The following is a 16,285-nucleotide window of genomic DNA, read 5'->3' on the forward strand; positions in this document are numbered from 1 at the left end:
AAACAAACGGGCCCGCCAGGGTGCTTACCCTGGCAAGCCGTGTGCCAAAGGTTGCCGATCCCTCACCTAAACAAACGCCTCGTAATGCTGCTCAAAGTCAAAGACTTGCAATGCTGCTGGAAGCAACCGAACAATGTGTGTGGGAGTCCCTTTCACACAGACTCCACCTTCCATGATTCGCACAACCGACGCCTCTTTGATAGGCTGGAGGGCTCACCTGCATCATCACACAATTCAGGGCAGGTGGTCTCCCGCCAAGAACTGTTACACATAAATCTGGAACTGCATGCAGTTAGCAATGGGTGCTTGCACTTTCTTGCATTGAACAGGAACAAGACTGTATGGGTAATGACAGACAACATTGCCTGCATGTTTTATATAAACTGACAGGGAGGGACCAGGTCACATTTCCTATGCACTGAAGCCATTAAACCATGGAACTGGTGTATCTGGCACAATGGCAGCATCTCAGCCTTGTACCTTCCAAGATGTCAAAACACCCCAGTGGATATGGTGAGCAGGGAATACTTCCAGGACCACAAGTGGGAGCTAAACAACACAGTCCTGCAGAACTTATTCAAACACTGGGGTCACCCATGCATAGACCTCTTCATGACATCTCAGAACTGCAACTGCCCACAGTTCTGCTCAAGAGCAGGATTGGGCTCCCGTTCCTTGGGTGATGCCTTTCTCCTCAAATGGGATGTGGCTCTGCTATATGCGTTTCCCCCTATCCACCACTATTGAGGGTAATACACAAAATAAGAGCCAACAAGGCCAAAGTCATCCTGATAGCCCCACATGGCTCAGACAAACTTGGTGCTCGTACCTGCTGAAGATGGTGGTAAGTGCACAGTGTACTCTTCCACTCTTGCCAAACCTTCTCTCGGAAGATGCCAGAGAGGTTTACCATCCAAACTTAGAGAGACTTCACCTGAGAGCATGGCTCCTAAATGCCTCCAGCACGACAAACTGACCTGCTTGGAACAGGTGAAAAGACATATTAGTAAACAGTAGGAGGACAACCACATGAAATACTTACTGCATAAATGGAAGAGATTCACAACCTGGTGCCAAAACAAACGAGGCTGACCTGTTGTCTCCTCCTTATCAATAGAATACATGCTAGAACTAAAGAACTCCGGCCTATCCCTCACCTCACCATTGTTACTACTTTTCACCACAAGGTGGACGGGATATTGATATTTGCCCATCCTGCCACCAAACGCTTTCTTAGGCGCATCAGAAATGTCTATCCTGAAGTATGAGTACCTACCCCACCTCGGGACTTGAACTTGGCACTATGCTACCTTACCAGGGCCACATTTGAAACATTAGCAACATGCTTTCTAATACATCGGTCAGTGAAGGTGGCATTCTTAGTTGCTATCATGTCCACCTGATGAGTAGGAGAGTTAGGAACTCTCATGGTGCATCCACCATATACCTGTGACGGGTTGAATCACAGAAACCCTCTTGGGAGCTGCCACCTGATGTGCCAAGACTACTTCTGCCCCTGCTTTCCCTGACCATGGCAGAGGCAGTATACCTAAAATTCATTTTTAGGCTTCCCTATGGGGCAGACAATCCTATGCCCCCCAAAAGGGAAAAAGACCCTGATCCAGCTGTAGGCTTACAGCTCCTTGGGGTCTGTTCCCACTGCAGCAGTCACCAGGACCCCAACTTCCAGCTCCAGGATACATGTCTCTGTGCACCTCTTCCACTCCATTACAGCCAGTTTCTGCTTCTGGGTCTTAATTGCTTTGTTTTCTAAGTCCAGGGTTTGGTGGTGGGTAGCCTTTTCTTTTTCCAGGGCAGCCTTTTCCCAGGCAAATTGCACATCAATTTCAATTTGTCTTCCCTTGAGACTGTCACTCAATGAGCTGGGATACCACAGAGAACCCCCTCCTGCCAGAACAGGCACCCCTTCACTCCTGTCTTGCTAAGTTAGACACTCCAGTCAGCTTCAGCACAGACACCAAGATTGGGCCACACCTATCTGCAGTTCACTGAAACTGAGATGCACTCAGCTCAGGAGCTTCTTAGTTAACAGAGATTTTCCCAGCGCCCAGTGTTCAGCCTTTCTGGGCAATTTGCAACCTGTGCAGTTTTAGCTTCTTCTGATCTTCCCTCTTACTTTATTTTGCTTCCTCTTCTGTCCCTACTTCCCTTACCCAAAATAAGCAAACCTGAAAATAACAAACCAGTAACCACTTTGTTCTCCAGCCACCACACTTAAAACTCATTTAAAAATCACTACTAGTACCTCAAAACAATTGGCTGTGCCACTGTGATGGGTTAGATCACAGAACCCCCCTTGGGAGCTGCCACCTGATGTGCCAAGACTACCTCTGCTTCTGCTTTCCCCCCCACCATCAGCACCAGTTCAGTTGGTACTTCAGGAATTCAGACATTCAAGAGAACTTACTGTATCTGACATACCAGAGTCTCCCTTGCTCCCCTTACCAAGTCCCCTTCGGACATGGGAATCTTTACAGGCACTGTGTCACGCACCTCCATTCTCCAGTGGGGAATCAGAAAGTGAGCTGGAGCAGGTCATCTCTCACCACTCTTCCCACGCTCCTTATGGTGCCCACTATCAACTTGGGATCCCTCAGACTGTTCCTCAACTACCATGGTATGGCCAACCATGGGCGCTGTCACTGGTATCTATCCCACCACCCTGTGGCCCTACTGGTATCCCTGGTGGCATACAGTTTCCCTGCCTCCCGAACATCCAGCAAGACCCACCATGAGCCCTTGAGGCATTCTCCCTCAGCCATGGCATGTACAGCCTCCGAACCTCCAGAGGAGATCACGGAGGAACAGGAGGGCAGATTTGAAGAGGAAGTCACACCAAAGACCATCTTTTCCTCCTCTCCAGACAAGGCAGTGCGGCCCCCTCCCAACATAAGCTCTTGGACACCTTGCACTCCTCTTCCTGCAGAATAGCCCTCTCCATCAAGGAGGTTCTTCTGGACCCAGTCAAGCTTATGTGGCAAACCTCGGCATCAGTCATGCCTACCTGCAAACGGGCTGATAAGAAATATTACATCCCAGATAGGGATATGGAATTTATTCTTCATTTCCCCCCTCCTAATTCTATTGTTGTGGATGCCATAAACTCCCATGCCAACACCAAATGAGATCCACTCCCTAAGGGAGGGATTGGAAAATCCTCGACCTACTCGGGAGAAAGGCCTCTTCCTCTGCCACACTGCAATTCGGAATTGCAAACTATCAAGCTCTAACAGCAAAGTATAACTGTCAACTATCCAAAGCTTAACGCTTTTATTGATCAGCTCCCAGAGTCCCGTGAACAGTTTCAGGCAATTGTTAATGAGAGACAGCTAGTGGCCAAGACAGTACTCCAATCAGCACTTGATACAGCCAACGCAGCAGCTCGGTTCATCTCCACAGTGGTGATTATGTGGTGAGTGTCCTGGTTGCACCTATCTGGTTTTCCTAAGGAAGTGCAGACTACTGTAGAAGACCTTCCTTTTGGAGACACCAGATTGTTCACCAGGAAGACTGAGGCATCCCTCCATATGCTTAAAGACTCCAGGGCTGCTCTCTGCTCATTAGGGATTTATACTCCTGGACAAAAAAAAATAATAATTTAGTCCACAACCTCAGCATAAATCCCACACTCGGCATTTTTCAACTCAACACTACTATGAGCCTGAGGAAAAAGTCCAGATTACCTAAACATTAAACCATCAGGCCTCTAGTCTTCCTTTTCACAACCATCCACCTCAAAACATCAGTTTTGACATATTGATCAAGGCACTGATAGACCACTCCCTTCAACACCAACTGCAGCTGATGAACCCATCACACCTATTTGGGTACTGCCTTGATTCGTTCCTCAAAAACTGGGAACAACAAATATCAAACTAATGGGTCCAGGAAATCATCCGCAATGGATACTCCATCCACTTCACCTCCCTTCCTCCTCCTTCCCCCTCCCCACCAACACCCTTCCCTGTCCCTCTTCAAGGACCCTTCTCACGAGAGTTTGTTATCACAAGAAATAGATCTCCTCCGTCTAGGAGCCATAGAACTGGTACCTCAGCATCTACGAGGCAAAGGTTTCTACTCTCGTTATTTCTGGTAGACAATAAAAAGGGAGGCCGGAGACCCATACTGGACCTTAGAGCACTGAAGAAGTTTGTCAAAGCTCAAAAATTCAGTGTGGTCACACTAGCAGTGATTATTCCATCTTTGGAGCCAGGAGATTGGTTTTTGGCCCTTGCCCTCCAGGATACCTATTTCCACATATCAATCAGACCTTCCCACAGACAATTTCTCAGGTTTATCTGGGGCCACGACCATTACCAATACAGAGTACTCCCCTTTAGCCACTTAGCAACTCAGAGAGTATTCTCTACGGTCCTCTCCATAGTGACGGCTCACCTATGTTCCCAGGGGATCATAATTTACCCCGATCTGGACAATTGTCTCCTCAGAGCCCGCTCCTTCAGCGAGGCCCACTGGGTTACCCAAACCTATGTAGACTTGTTCATAGAACTGAGTCTACAGATCAACATTCAAAAATCAACATTCACCCCGTACGGCGCTTAGAGTTTATAGGGGCCAACCTCAACTTGTTACAGGCAAAGGTGCTCCTTCCACAACACAGATTCCACACCCTGGCCATGCTCATAGAGACAGTACAAATCAGCCCTCAAATATCAGCCAGACACTGCCTCCAACTTCTGAGGCATATGATAGCAGGCACATCTGTGGAACCTCATGCCAGACTTCACAGAAGTATGGATTGGATGAATGGACTATCAGGTGGATAGAAAGCTGGCTAGATTGTCGGGCTCAACGGGTAGTGATCAGTGGCTCGATGTCTAGCTGGCAGCCAGTATCAAATGGAGTGCCCCAGGGGTCAGTCCTGGGGCCGGTTTTGTTCAACATCTTTATTAATGATCTGGATGATGGGATTAATTGCACCCTCAGCAAGTTCGCAGATGACACTAAGCTGGGGGGAGAGGTAGATACGCTGGAGGGTAGGGATAGGGTCCAGAGTGACCTAGACAAATTGGAGGATTGGGCCAAAAGAAATCTGATCAGGTTCAACAAGGACAAGTGCAGAGTCCTGCACCTAGGAAAGAAGAATCCAATGCACCGCTGCAGGCTGGGGACCAACTAAGCAGCAGTTCTGCAGAAAAGGACCTGCATCCAGCACCCAAACTCCGTCCCAGAGCCTGCACCTCCACCCCTTTCCCACACACCCCCTCCTGCCACCAAACTCCCTCCCAGAGAGTGCACCCAAACTCACTCCCAGAGCCTGCACCCCTCATCCCCTCCTACACCCCATCCTTTGCCCCAGCCCAGAGCCTACACCCAAACTCCGTTCCACAGCCTGCACCCCTTCCCTCCACACCCCCTCCCATCCCCAAACTCCCTCCCAGAGCGTACACCCCTCACCCCATCCTGCACACCCACACCCAACCCCTGCCCTAGCCCGGAGCCTACACCCAGCACCGAAACTCCATCCCAGAGCCTGCACCCCCACCCCCTCTCCTGCCTCCAAACACCCTCCCAGAGCCTGTACCCCAGCCCTCTGTACTCTCTCCGAGATCCTGTACCCCTCACCCCCTCCTGCACCCCCACCTCTTACCCCAGCCCAGAGCCTACACCCAAACTCCATCCCAGAGCCTGCACCCCAGACTCCCTCCCAGAGCCCAACCTCTCACCCGTCCTGCATCCCAATCCCCTGCCCCAGCCCAAGACCTACACCCCAGACCTCCTCCCCCAACCCCAACTCCCAGAGCCTTAGGCAGGTGGGGGGGGGAGTTTGGGGGTGAAGTTTTTTTTGGGGGGGGGGCTGGCTCTGGGCATTCTGGGCACCATGAAAATGTCTACAAACCTGCCGCCTCTGTCCATGGGACAGGGACCTTCCCCCCCCACCACTATCAAAAGTCCTATTGAAAATGGAAGGACATCAAATGTCATACTGATTGCTCCCACCTGGCCGACACAGACCAATCTCTCTCCCACCCACGCCATACCTCCTATCACAGAACAAAGGACACATTCTCCATTCCAATTTGCAGATACTCCAACTCAGGGCCTGGCTCCTTCATGATTTCAGCACATAGAAAGATCCTGCTCTGAGGAGGTACAAAAAGTGTTACTACACCGTAGAAAATAGACTACCCATCGTACTTACCTGCAAAAGCGGACCAGATTTGTTGTAATTCCAGACAAATTTCCCTGACATCTGCTACTCTCCCAATATTCCTAGATTATATACTGACTCTCAAAAAAACAGGACTATCTGTTCACTCAGAGTTCACCTAGCAGTTGTAGCAGCCTTCCATCAACAAACAGAGGGATACACAATGTCTCACACCCAACCACAAAGCGATTCTTCAGGGGGTATAGTAAACCCTTTTCCCCCAACCCAGACATCCCATCCCACATGGGACCTAAACCTAGTACTGAAAAGCCTGACTAGACCGACCTTTGAACCCATGGCTACTTGTTTGCTCACATAGCTGTCGATGAAGACAGTCTTCCTGGTGGTGATCATCTCAGTGAGAATAGAGGAAATAGCGGCACTGATGGCATACCCCCACTATACAATATTCTTTCGGGACAAGGTTACTCTCAGACTGCACCCAAAGTTCATCCCCAAGGTGACCTCATCTTTTCACATAAACAAATGGATTCATCTCCCAACCTTTTACTCCAAGCCTCATTGTGATAACAGGGAGGCAATACTACACAGGCTAGATATTAGGAGAGCCCTGGCCTTTTACCTGGATAGGATGAAGACTTTAAGGAAGTCTCCTAAGCTTTTCCCTTCCATTGCAGAGAGGTCTAAGAGCGCAATGTATCAGCGCAGAGACTCTCCAAAGGGGTCTCAAACTGAATCAAACTCTGCTATCAGGCTCACAACATAGCATCTCCATCCAGAATGCGCACGCTCTCCATGAGGTCGATTTCCTGCTCTGTCGCTTTCCTCGAGAATGTCCCTATCTCGTAAATCTGTAGAGCAGCGAGCTGGGCATCTGCACGTACCTTCGCAGAACATTATGCAATTACCATTGGAAACAGAGTCCCCAGTATCTTCAGCTCCATAGTATTTTCATCCATAACAGATTTGACTTCAAAGCCCCAGGCTCCCACTGGGGATGCTGCTTCGGAGTCACTTACCGTGGACCACCCATAGGGACACTACTTGAGGAGGTTTCTCACCTTGTGCAGTAATGATGGATCTTCGAGATGTGTCCCCCATGGGTGCTCCATGCCCCCACCCTACTCTACTTCAGAGTTCTCTACTGCAGAGTCTTTGACAAGAAGGAACTGAGGGGATTCGCCCGTGCGCTGGTTAGCCTCGTGGCAGGGCACGGGGGCGGGACAGCACATGTGTGGCCCGAACGGACACTGCTACCAAAGTTCTTTGATCAGCAGCGCAGGAATGCAAGCACACCTACAATAGAGCACCCATAGGGGGACACATCTCAAAGAACCATCGTTACTGCACAAGGTGAATAACTTCCTCTTCCAGGGTTCAGGTTGTCCAGTGTAATTCTCATCCAGTCAACTTTAAAGGTATTGAGACTGGTGATCAACTCAAAGTCTATTCTCTCACCAGTTCAGAAGGTAGAGTTTATAGGGGCAGTACTGGACTGCACCCAATCCAGAGCGTTCCTTCCAAAGGGGGGGGGGAGGGATAGCTCAGTGGTTTGAGCATTGGCCTGCTAAACCCAGGGTTGTGAGTTCAATCCTTGAGGGGGCCTCTTGGGGATCTGGGGCAAAATCAGTACTTGGTCCTGCTAGTGAAGGCAGGGGGCTGGACTCAATGACCTTTCAAGGTCCCTTCCAGTTCTAGGAGATGGGATATCTCCATTAATTTAATTTAATTTAATTTAAAAGGCAGGGTTTTAGACAATTTGATCTATCATTTGAGATCTCAAGACTTCTCCAGTCACAACTGCATGGAATTGCACAAGGCCTCTTGCACATACGTAATCCGGTATGCTAGATGGTGTCTCAAACCTCAATAAAGTTGGCTGACCTCAGTATTTTTGCTGAACCATCACCCTCGGAACACAGCTCAGGGAGCCACCTCACATTTTAGAGTCTCTAGACTGGTGGAAAAACCCTGCCAACATTTGCATAAGCATTCCATTTGTCCGTCCTCAGTCATCGCTAATGTTAGTAATGGATGCGTGTCCCCTCGGTTGGGGGCTCATCTGGGTTCTCTTCAGTCACAGGGTTTTGGGGCCGCAAAGGATCTGACTCTTCACATAAGTGTCAGGGAGTTGAGAACTGTCTGGCTGACATGGCAGGTTTTCCTCCCCCTTATCAAGGGGGAAAGACCTGCTTATTCTCACAGACAACACAACGGCAGTGTTCTATCTCAGCAAACAAGGTGGCACCTGCTCATTTTTGCTTTGCCAAGAATCAGTTCATTTAGGGGATTTAGGGGAATTTTGCATTGCCAAATCGATTGATCTCAAAGCTTCTTACCCTCCAGGAGTGCAGAACAAGCTGGCAAATCACCTAAGAAAGTTATTTACGAGTCAACCATGAGTGGTCCTTTCATCCGAATATAGCCAGTCCATTTTCCAGTCCTGCGAACTCCCCAGGTAGATCTGTTTTCAGTGAGATACAACAGGAAATGCCAGCAGTTCAGTTCCCTATGTAGTTCCAGTCTACGTTCCCTAATGGATGCTTTCCTGATACCCTGGAAGAGCAACTGCCTGCACGCTTCCTCAGTTTGACTCCTTCACTAATAAAAATCAGACTGTATCATGCCTGTGTCATTCTAATTGTCCCAGCATGGTTGAGACAGCACTGGTTCTCCACACTTCTGTCCCTTTTGGTGAAAGAGCTGATAACTGTTTCCATTGGATCGAGATCTAATTTCCCAAGACCATGGTCGCCTGCTCTGTACAAACCTGCAAGCACTCCATCTAATGACATGGATGCTCCAGGGTTAGACCTGTGGAGGAATCAAGATCTGCTGTTGCATAGCAGAAAGCTATCTACTAGTTCTTCTTGCCTTTCTAAGTGGAAGTGTTTCTCTATTTGGTCTCAGTCTGGAGTTTGAAGAATGCAATGGCAAATCTAGCATATTTTGGACTATCTTTTATACCTAAAACAGCAAGATTTGGCAGTTAGTTCTATCAAGGTCCACCTAGCAGTTATCTCGGACCTTCCACCCTCAGGTGGATAACTGCTCTGTCTTTTCCAATAGAATGTCAATAAGATTTTTTGAAAGGCTTTGAAAAATTGTATCCTTAGGTATAAATCCTAAATTTGGTATTGTCAAAGCATGAGAGTCCTCGTTTTGAGTCTTTTGCTCTTTACTGTACCTTTAAATGAAGGTAGCACTTTTGGTGGCCATCACTTGTGCTAGGAAGTTAGGTGATCTGCAGGCCACGATGTCTGGCCCTTTTAATGCTGTTTTCTTTAAAGACAAAGTTTACCTGCATTCTCATCTGAAGTTTTGTCTCAAAAGTGGTGTGTAGATTCAATATTAACCAAGCAGTTTACCTAACTTCATTCTTTCCCAAACCACACTTGAATAAAAATGAGGAAAGGCTATACTCTGGTTGTCAAGAGAATGCTGGTGTTCTACCTCAACAGGTCCAACCAGTTCCTTCCCAGCTCTTTGTAGCAATCACAGACAGGATGAAGAGGCTCCCAGTTTCTGCACAGTGGATATCATCTTGGATAGTCTCATGTATTCGCCTGTACTACAATTTGGCTAATGTTATCCTGCCACACAAAGCAATAGCACGTGCAGCAAGATTGCAAGTGGCTTTTGCAGCCTTCCTGGCTAAGGCTCCTATCCTAGACACTTGTAAGGTGGCAACTTGGTCTTCAGTGCACACATGTGCTCCCATTATGCCATCAGTTGGCAAGCTAGAAATTATGCCAGATTTGGGCGAGTTGTCCATCAGTTTTTGTTTAGATAGACTCCGATCCCACCACCTGTTTTTATGGCTTGTGAGCAGGGCAGGTACCCAGAGGAAAAAAATTTCAACAGCTGTGTTTAGGGCATGCACACACCCAGAGTAGAAAGGACATGTGCAGCATATCTCAAAGAACAACAGTTACTGAACAGGTTAGCAACAGGTTTTGACCAGAAAAGTAAAGACATCCCATTAACTTAGGGGTATATGAAACATTTTAAAATTAACATTTTCTACTTGGCTGCTCAGTATAAATGACCATTCTGCATGATGATTCCCTCCACCGCATGCAGAGACACCAGTGGAACCAGGAAGATGGCAGGAGACAAGGGCTGTTGTCGGGAGCTGGCCAGGAAGAGGAAGAAGTTGCTAAACCAGCCATATGCTGCAGGTAGAAGGTACCATGTCCTCCTCACAAACTACTTAAAAATCTATATTTGAAAATTATTCCATGTTTAAATATCAAAATTACAGCCATTGTTATTCAAACCTGAATCTCAGCATAGCCATACCTTTTACTTACATAACTTTAGGCTAAAAATATTTTAATTATTTTAGGACAGCTTTTGGCTTTGATAAACATATTGTAAAGCATCAAAGTTATGGTGACTTTACTGCAAATATCATTTTGGTATAAAATGTTCCATAACCTAACAGCCTATATTTTTTTTTTCTAGAGAAACTGCAGTCATGTATTTGTTCAAAAACAAAATGAGCCTTTCTGCTTTCAGGAGTTTCCTGTGTAGAGACTTCTTTATAGCATCTAATGCTTTTTAAATAAATTGAATGTTTTTTAATCAAATGATATTGTGCTTAATGGAGAAAACATTTTAACCAAAACTCTACATGTCCTTCATTAAATTTCCTTTATGCCCACTTTTGTGACAGTAATTAACATTAAGGGCACCCACTAATGAAAATTACCTATAGTAAAAGCACTTGGTTCAGAATTATTCTTTAATGATAATGGCACAAATTAATAGGATGTCAGCACTTGCATTATGAACTGCTGGCTTCAAAGAGTTTATAAATCGCAATGAAACACTCATTCCAGCCTGATATCTGCAGTATTAACCATTTAGGGAGGAGTGATATTAATATGCTGTGCAAACAAAAAAGCTATAACCATTGGAATAATTTATCCAGAGTTGTGGTGGATTCTCCATCACTGACAGTTTTAAAATCAAGATTGAATGGCTTTCTAACAGCTATGCTGTAGGAATTATTCTGGGGAAGTTCTATGGCCTGTGTTAGGGAGGTTGGACTAGATGATCACAATGGTCCCTTCTGGCCTTGGAATCTATGAATCTATTTCCAAACTTTTAAGTGGCAAGGATTTTCAAACATAATTACAGAACGATACAATGGAGTCTGAGATAATGTGCCAATGTTCAAGGTTAATACAGTAGAATGTAACTGCTCCAGAAGGAATAGTCTAAAGTTTAAAAAACCCAAAAACTTCAATCATATATTGTCAGGTTTACAAAACTATTAATAAAACTAAAACTCTTCCCTCTCTTGTTTTATGTAGCTATATAGCACTGCCACACTTAAATGCATTGTACATGCACCTTTTAATGTAATGATGCTACATTTTTATGTATGATCATAGGAGCATTGAAGTAGGGATGAGAACGAGTCTGACATCCCACTCGAAGCAAGGAAATCTTGTCCAAATGTAAGCCTGCTCCATTGTGCTTAGGAATTGCAAATATCTCTAGACAATAAAAAAAAAACTGACCTACCTTAAATGTAGACACAGTGAATTAAAGTGACTACATAACTGATGTCCTTTCCTTTGTTATAATTTCCTCCTCTTTTAGTCTTGTTATATTTTAGATTGTGAGCTCTTTGGGCAGGGAATCCAGCTATTGTGTATTTTAAGTATCAGGCATACCTAATGCTATATAGAATCATAGAATATCAGGGTTGGAAGGGACCTCAGGAGGTCATCTAGTCCAACCCCCTGCTCAAAGCAGGACCAACCCCCAACTAAATCATCCCAGCCAGGGCTTTGTCAAGACTGACCTTAAAAACCTCTAAGGAAGGAGATTCCACCACTTCCCTAGGTAACCCATTCCAATGCTTCACCAACCTCTTGGGGAAAAGGTTTTTCCTAATATCCAACCTAAACCTCCCCCACTGCAACTTGAGACCATTACTCCTTGTTCTGTCATCTGCTACCAGTGAGAACGGTCTAGATCCATCCTCTTTGGAACCCCCTTTCAGGTAGTTGAAAGCAGCTATCAAATCCTCCCTCATTCTTCTCTTCTGCAGACTAAACAATCCCAGTTCCCTCAGCCTCTCCTCATAAGTCATGTGTTCCAGCCCCCTAATCATTTGTGTTACCCTCCGCTGGACTCTTTCCAATTTTTCCACATCCTTCTTGTAGTGTGGGACCCAAAACTGGACACAGTACTCCAGATGAGGCCTCACCAATGTCAAATAGAGGGGAATGATCACGTCCCTTGATCTGTATAAGTAGGGGCATTGCCAGCAGCCCAAAATGCCATTAGCCTTCTTGGCAACAAGGGCACATTGTTGACTCATATCCAGCTTCTTGTCCATTGTAACCCCTAGGTCCTTTTCTGCAGAACCACTCCCTAGCCATTCAGTCCCTAATCTGTAGCAGTGCATGGGATTCTTCCATCCTAAGTGCAGGACTCTGCACTTGTCCTTGTTGAACCTCATCAGGTTTCTTTTGGCCCAATCCTCTAATTTGTCTATGTTCTTCTGTATCCTATCCTTACCCTCCAGCATATCTACCACTCCTCTCATTTTAGTGTCATCTGCAAACTTGCGGAGAGTGCAGTCCACACCATCCTCCAGATCATTAATGAAGATATTGAACAAAACCAGCCCCAGGACCGACCCTTGGGGCACTCTGACCGGCTGACCGGCTGCCAACTAGACATGGAGCCATTGATCACTACTCGTTGAGCCCGACGAGCTAGCCAGCTTTCTATCCACCTTATAGTCCATTCATCCAGCCCATACTTCTTTAACTTTCCGGCAAGAATACTGTGGGAGACTGTATCAAAAGCTTTGCTAAAGTCAAGGACTAACACATCCACTGCTTTCCCCTCATCCACAGAGCGAGTTATCTCCTCATAGAAGGCAATTAGGTTAGTCAGGCATGACTTGCCCTTGGTGAATCCATGCTAACTGTTCCTGATCACTTTCCTCTCCTCTAAGTGCTTCAGAATTGATTCCTTGAGGACCTGCTCCATGATTTTTCCAGGGATTGAGGTGAGGCTGACTGGCCTGTAGTTCCCCGGATCCTCCTTCTTCCCTTTTTTAAAGATGGGCACTACATTAGCCTTTTTTCAGTCATCCAGATTTTATTATTCAACATTTATATTGAGAGCGTGCCTGAAGGCCTCACCCAGGTAGGGTCCATTGTGCTAGGTAGAGTACAAACATACAGTTCACTGCTCAAAAGCTTCATTAACACAAAGTGAAGGTTGGAGCCAGTACCTCAGACCCTTGCAGAACACTGAGGGTATTTATTGGAAAACACAGACTAAAGGTACACAACAGCAACTTTCACTTTGCCACCTGGAGTTGGCAAGAGCCACTGAAAATGTACTAAAGGATTATTCGGTCAGGACTATGCTATAGTAAACAGACATGAGGAATGCTGAAGTACATATGCCATTGCGTGTGGTATGTTGTCCACAGAATTATATTCTCTTGTTCCTCTGTATGCCTTCCCTATGCTAGGGCCAGATGTATTGACTGGTGCAGGGATTGTTTGGAGCAGGTTGCCATAGCTCATCAGTACATGGACCTGTCATTTCTGTGCTGAGTTACACAAGTTGAGGAGCAAACAGTCTTTTCTTGCCATGGGGATTTGTACACTCTGGTACAATAGTGCACTGGGAGATAGAAGTGCAGGTCACACTTCAGAGGGAATCTTTAGGACAAGGATTAAGGAGCAATAACATCTGGCAACACTTACAGTGCTGCAGCGGCACTGCTGTAGTGCTTAGTGAAGATGCTACCTATGCCTCTCAGCATAGATACTCCACCTCCCCGAGCACTGTCTACACCGGTGCTTGTGTCAGTTATAACTGTGTCGCCCAGGCAGGGGTGTGGAAATTCCCTGGCCAACGTAGTTATACCAACATAAGATGGTAGTGAAGACTAAGCCTCAGGCAGTTTGTGTAAAGTACATCAAGTGGTTGAGTACAGACCAGGCATAGCCAGCTGCTGTTCACTAAGCATGCTCCAAGGACAACTTCTGAATTAATGAGCACAAAATCTGCCAGTTTCTCCAACCATACCCATCTGCTGTGCCATCGCAGTACACCATCTCATCTGGACTGACAGAGTTCTGGGATGTCTGTTGGAGTGGGTTGGGGAGTGACTCAACGTGCCTGTCTACACTGCAAGTGAAGGTATTATAGTAGCACGGATAGGCGTACCTGTGCTAGCTTTAATCTAGCTCGCACGTGTGACAGCAGTGAAGATGTGGCAGCACAGGGTAGCAACCTGAGTACAATCATGTCAAGGAGCCTGGATATGTATGTGGGTTACTAGCCCATGCCATGTATTCACTACTATGGTTAGCTATGCCAGCTAGATTCAAGCTAGAAAAGTAAGTCTACACATGCTACAATCACACCTTTTGTTTGCAGTGTAGACATACCCAAAGAAGCTGGAGTTAAAGCTGAGGTTTAGGACTACTGTGTTCATTAACATTATAAGTGGTTTGAGCATTGGCCTGCTAAACCCAGGGTTGTGAGTTCAGTCCTTGAGAAAGCCACTTAGGGATCTGGGGCAAAATCAGTACTTGGTCCTGCTAGTGAAGGCAGGGGGCTGGACTCGATTACCTTTCAGGGTCCCTTCCAGTTCTATGAGATAGGTATATCTCCATATATTATTATTATTATTATAAAAATCACAAATTTTTTATGTCAATTCGATGGGCTCTGTATACCCCAAACCCTTGCTCATACAACCTCAGATTTTAGACTACTAACCCTACCCAGCTCCCCATGAGGCACAGCAATATCCAAGCCAATCTGGCATATGGATTTTAGAACAATTAAAAAATATAAAAAAACAGCTGTTAAGATTGAAATTAGTTGACTGTTTAACTACAGTGATGTTACCCAATAATAAAGGACAGTCTCTGCTCCTAAGAGCTGATGGTCTAAAAGACAAGATAGATTTTTATCCAGGCCATAGTTATCACAGGTCTCCATTTGCCTAGCCGTTATCAGGATGTGGTTTATTGGATGCGTTAGGGAAGAGTGGAGATGTGGGCAGCAACTTGGAAACAAGGTTGGTGGCTTACAGATTTTGATCTGGAGTGTTTCCAACTCATAAGGGGTGGCAAAGGAGAAAGCACTTGTCAGAGACATAGGCATTGGAGGTTGAATATATATGACAACTGGTTGAGTGGGTAATTTGAACGTCACATTTGTGGGTCTTCTCAAAGTTGCAATAGATTGGCTAGGTGGAACGGATAGGCATTTCACTTTAAAGTGTGTCACTGCTGCTCAATCAATTGGCAAGTGGAGTATTGCTGAAGTGTAACTTTGGGTGCTCCCACACACCCCACTACTAGCCTGAGGAGCAAGGGACTGAGATCTGGACATGAACTCTTTTGCCACACACACGGACAGCTCCCACGTCAATCTTCAACATTATTTGAAAGTTTCCCAGTAGAGTTATATTGCTCATCAGGTTTGGTCATTCTGAACCTTGTAAGTGGCGGGAGGCTGACATTGTACAAATTGTGATGAGCACTACATCTAAGAGTTTGATTATGTACAAGTGAAATGGGTCTGATGGTTTTATCTATGGTGAACATGTCTCTGGTTCTGTTTGGGACAACTACCAGAGCATCCATGAATGTTGTCCCAGTCTTTGAAAAGCAGAGTGCTAACAGCTGCAAACTGACAAATATGCATAGAGCAATGTAGCAAACCAAAAGCTCCCCCCTCAAGTTGCTACACCATTATTATTTGTGCTAGTGGCCAGGCTCTGCTAGAAATGTTCCATGAGTATAATTTACAGTAAATGTGGGCAAATTAAGTTTTCATCTGCTTCTCATATGAGGGAATATGAAGTTGAGTTTAGGTTAGTTTACCCACTTGTTTTTACCACTACACTACTGTACTCTTCATCTGCACCAGAAGGAATGTTCCTGCCCTGAGGAGCTCACAATCTAACAATGGACAAATAGGTGGACATAAGTCAAAGAAGGGGAGCAACAAAAGTGGCTTATTGTACAATCAAGACTGTATAAGGCAGCTGTAATGGGGTTTGCACCCACCTCTCATGAGTGCCCCCTTCTGATTGGGCGTGCTTCTGTTCTTTAGGTCTGGAGA

Source organism: Malaclemys terrapin, chromosome 1, assembly GCF_027887155.1.
Source record: "Malaclemys terrapin pileata isolate rMalTer1 chromosome 1, rMalTer1.hap1, whole genome shotgun sequence".
Taxonomy (NCBI): domain Eukaryota; kingdom Metazoa; phylum Chordata; order Testudines; family Emydidae; genus Malaclemys; species Malaclemys terrapin.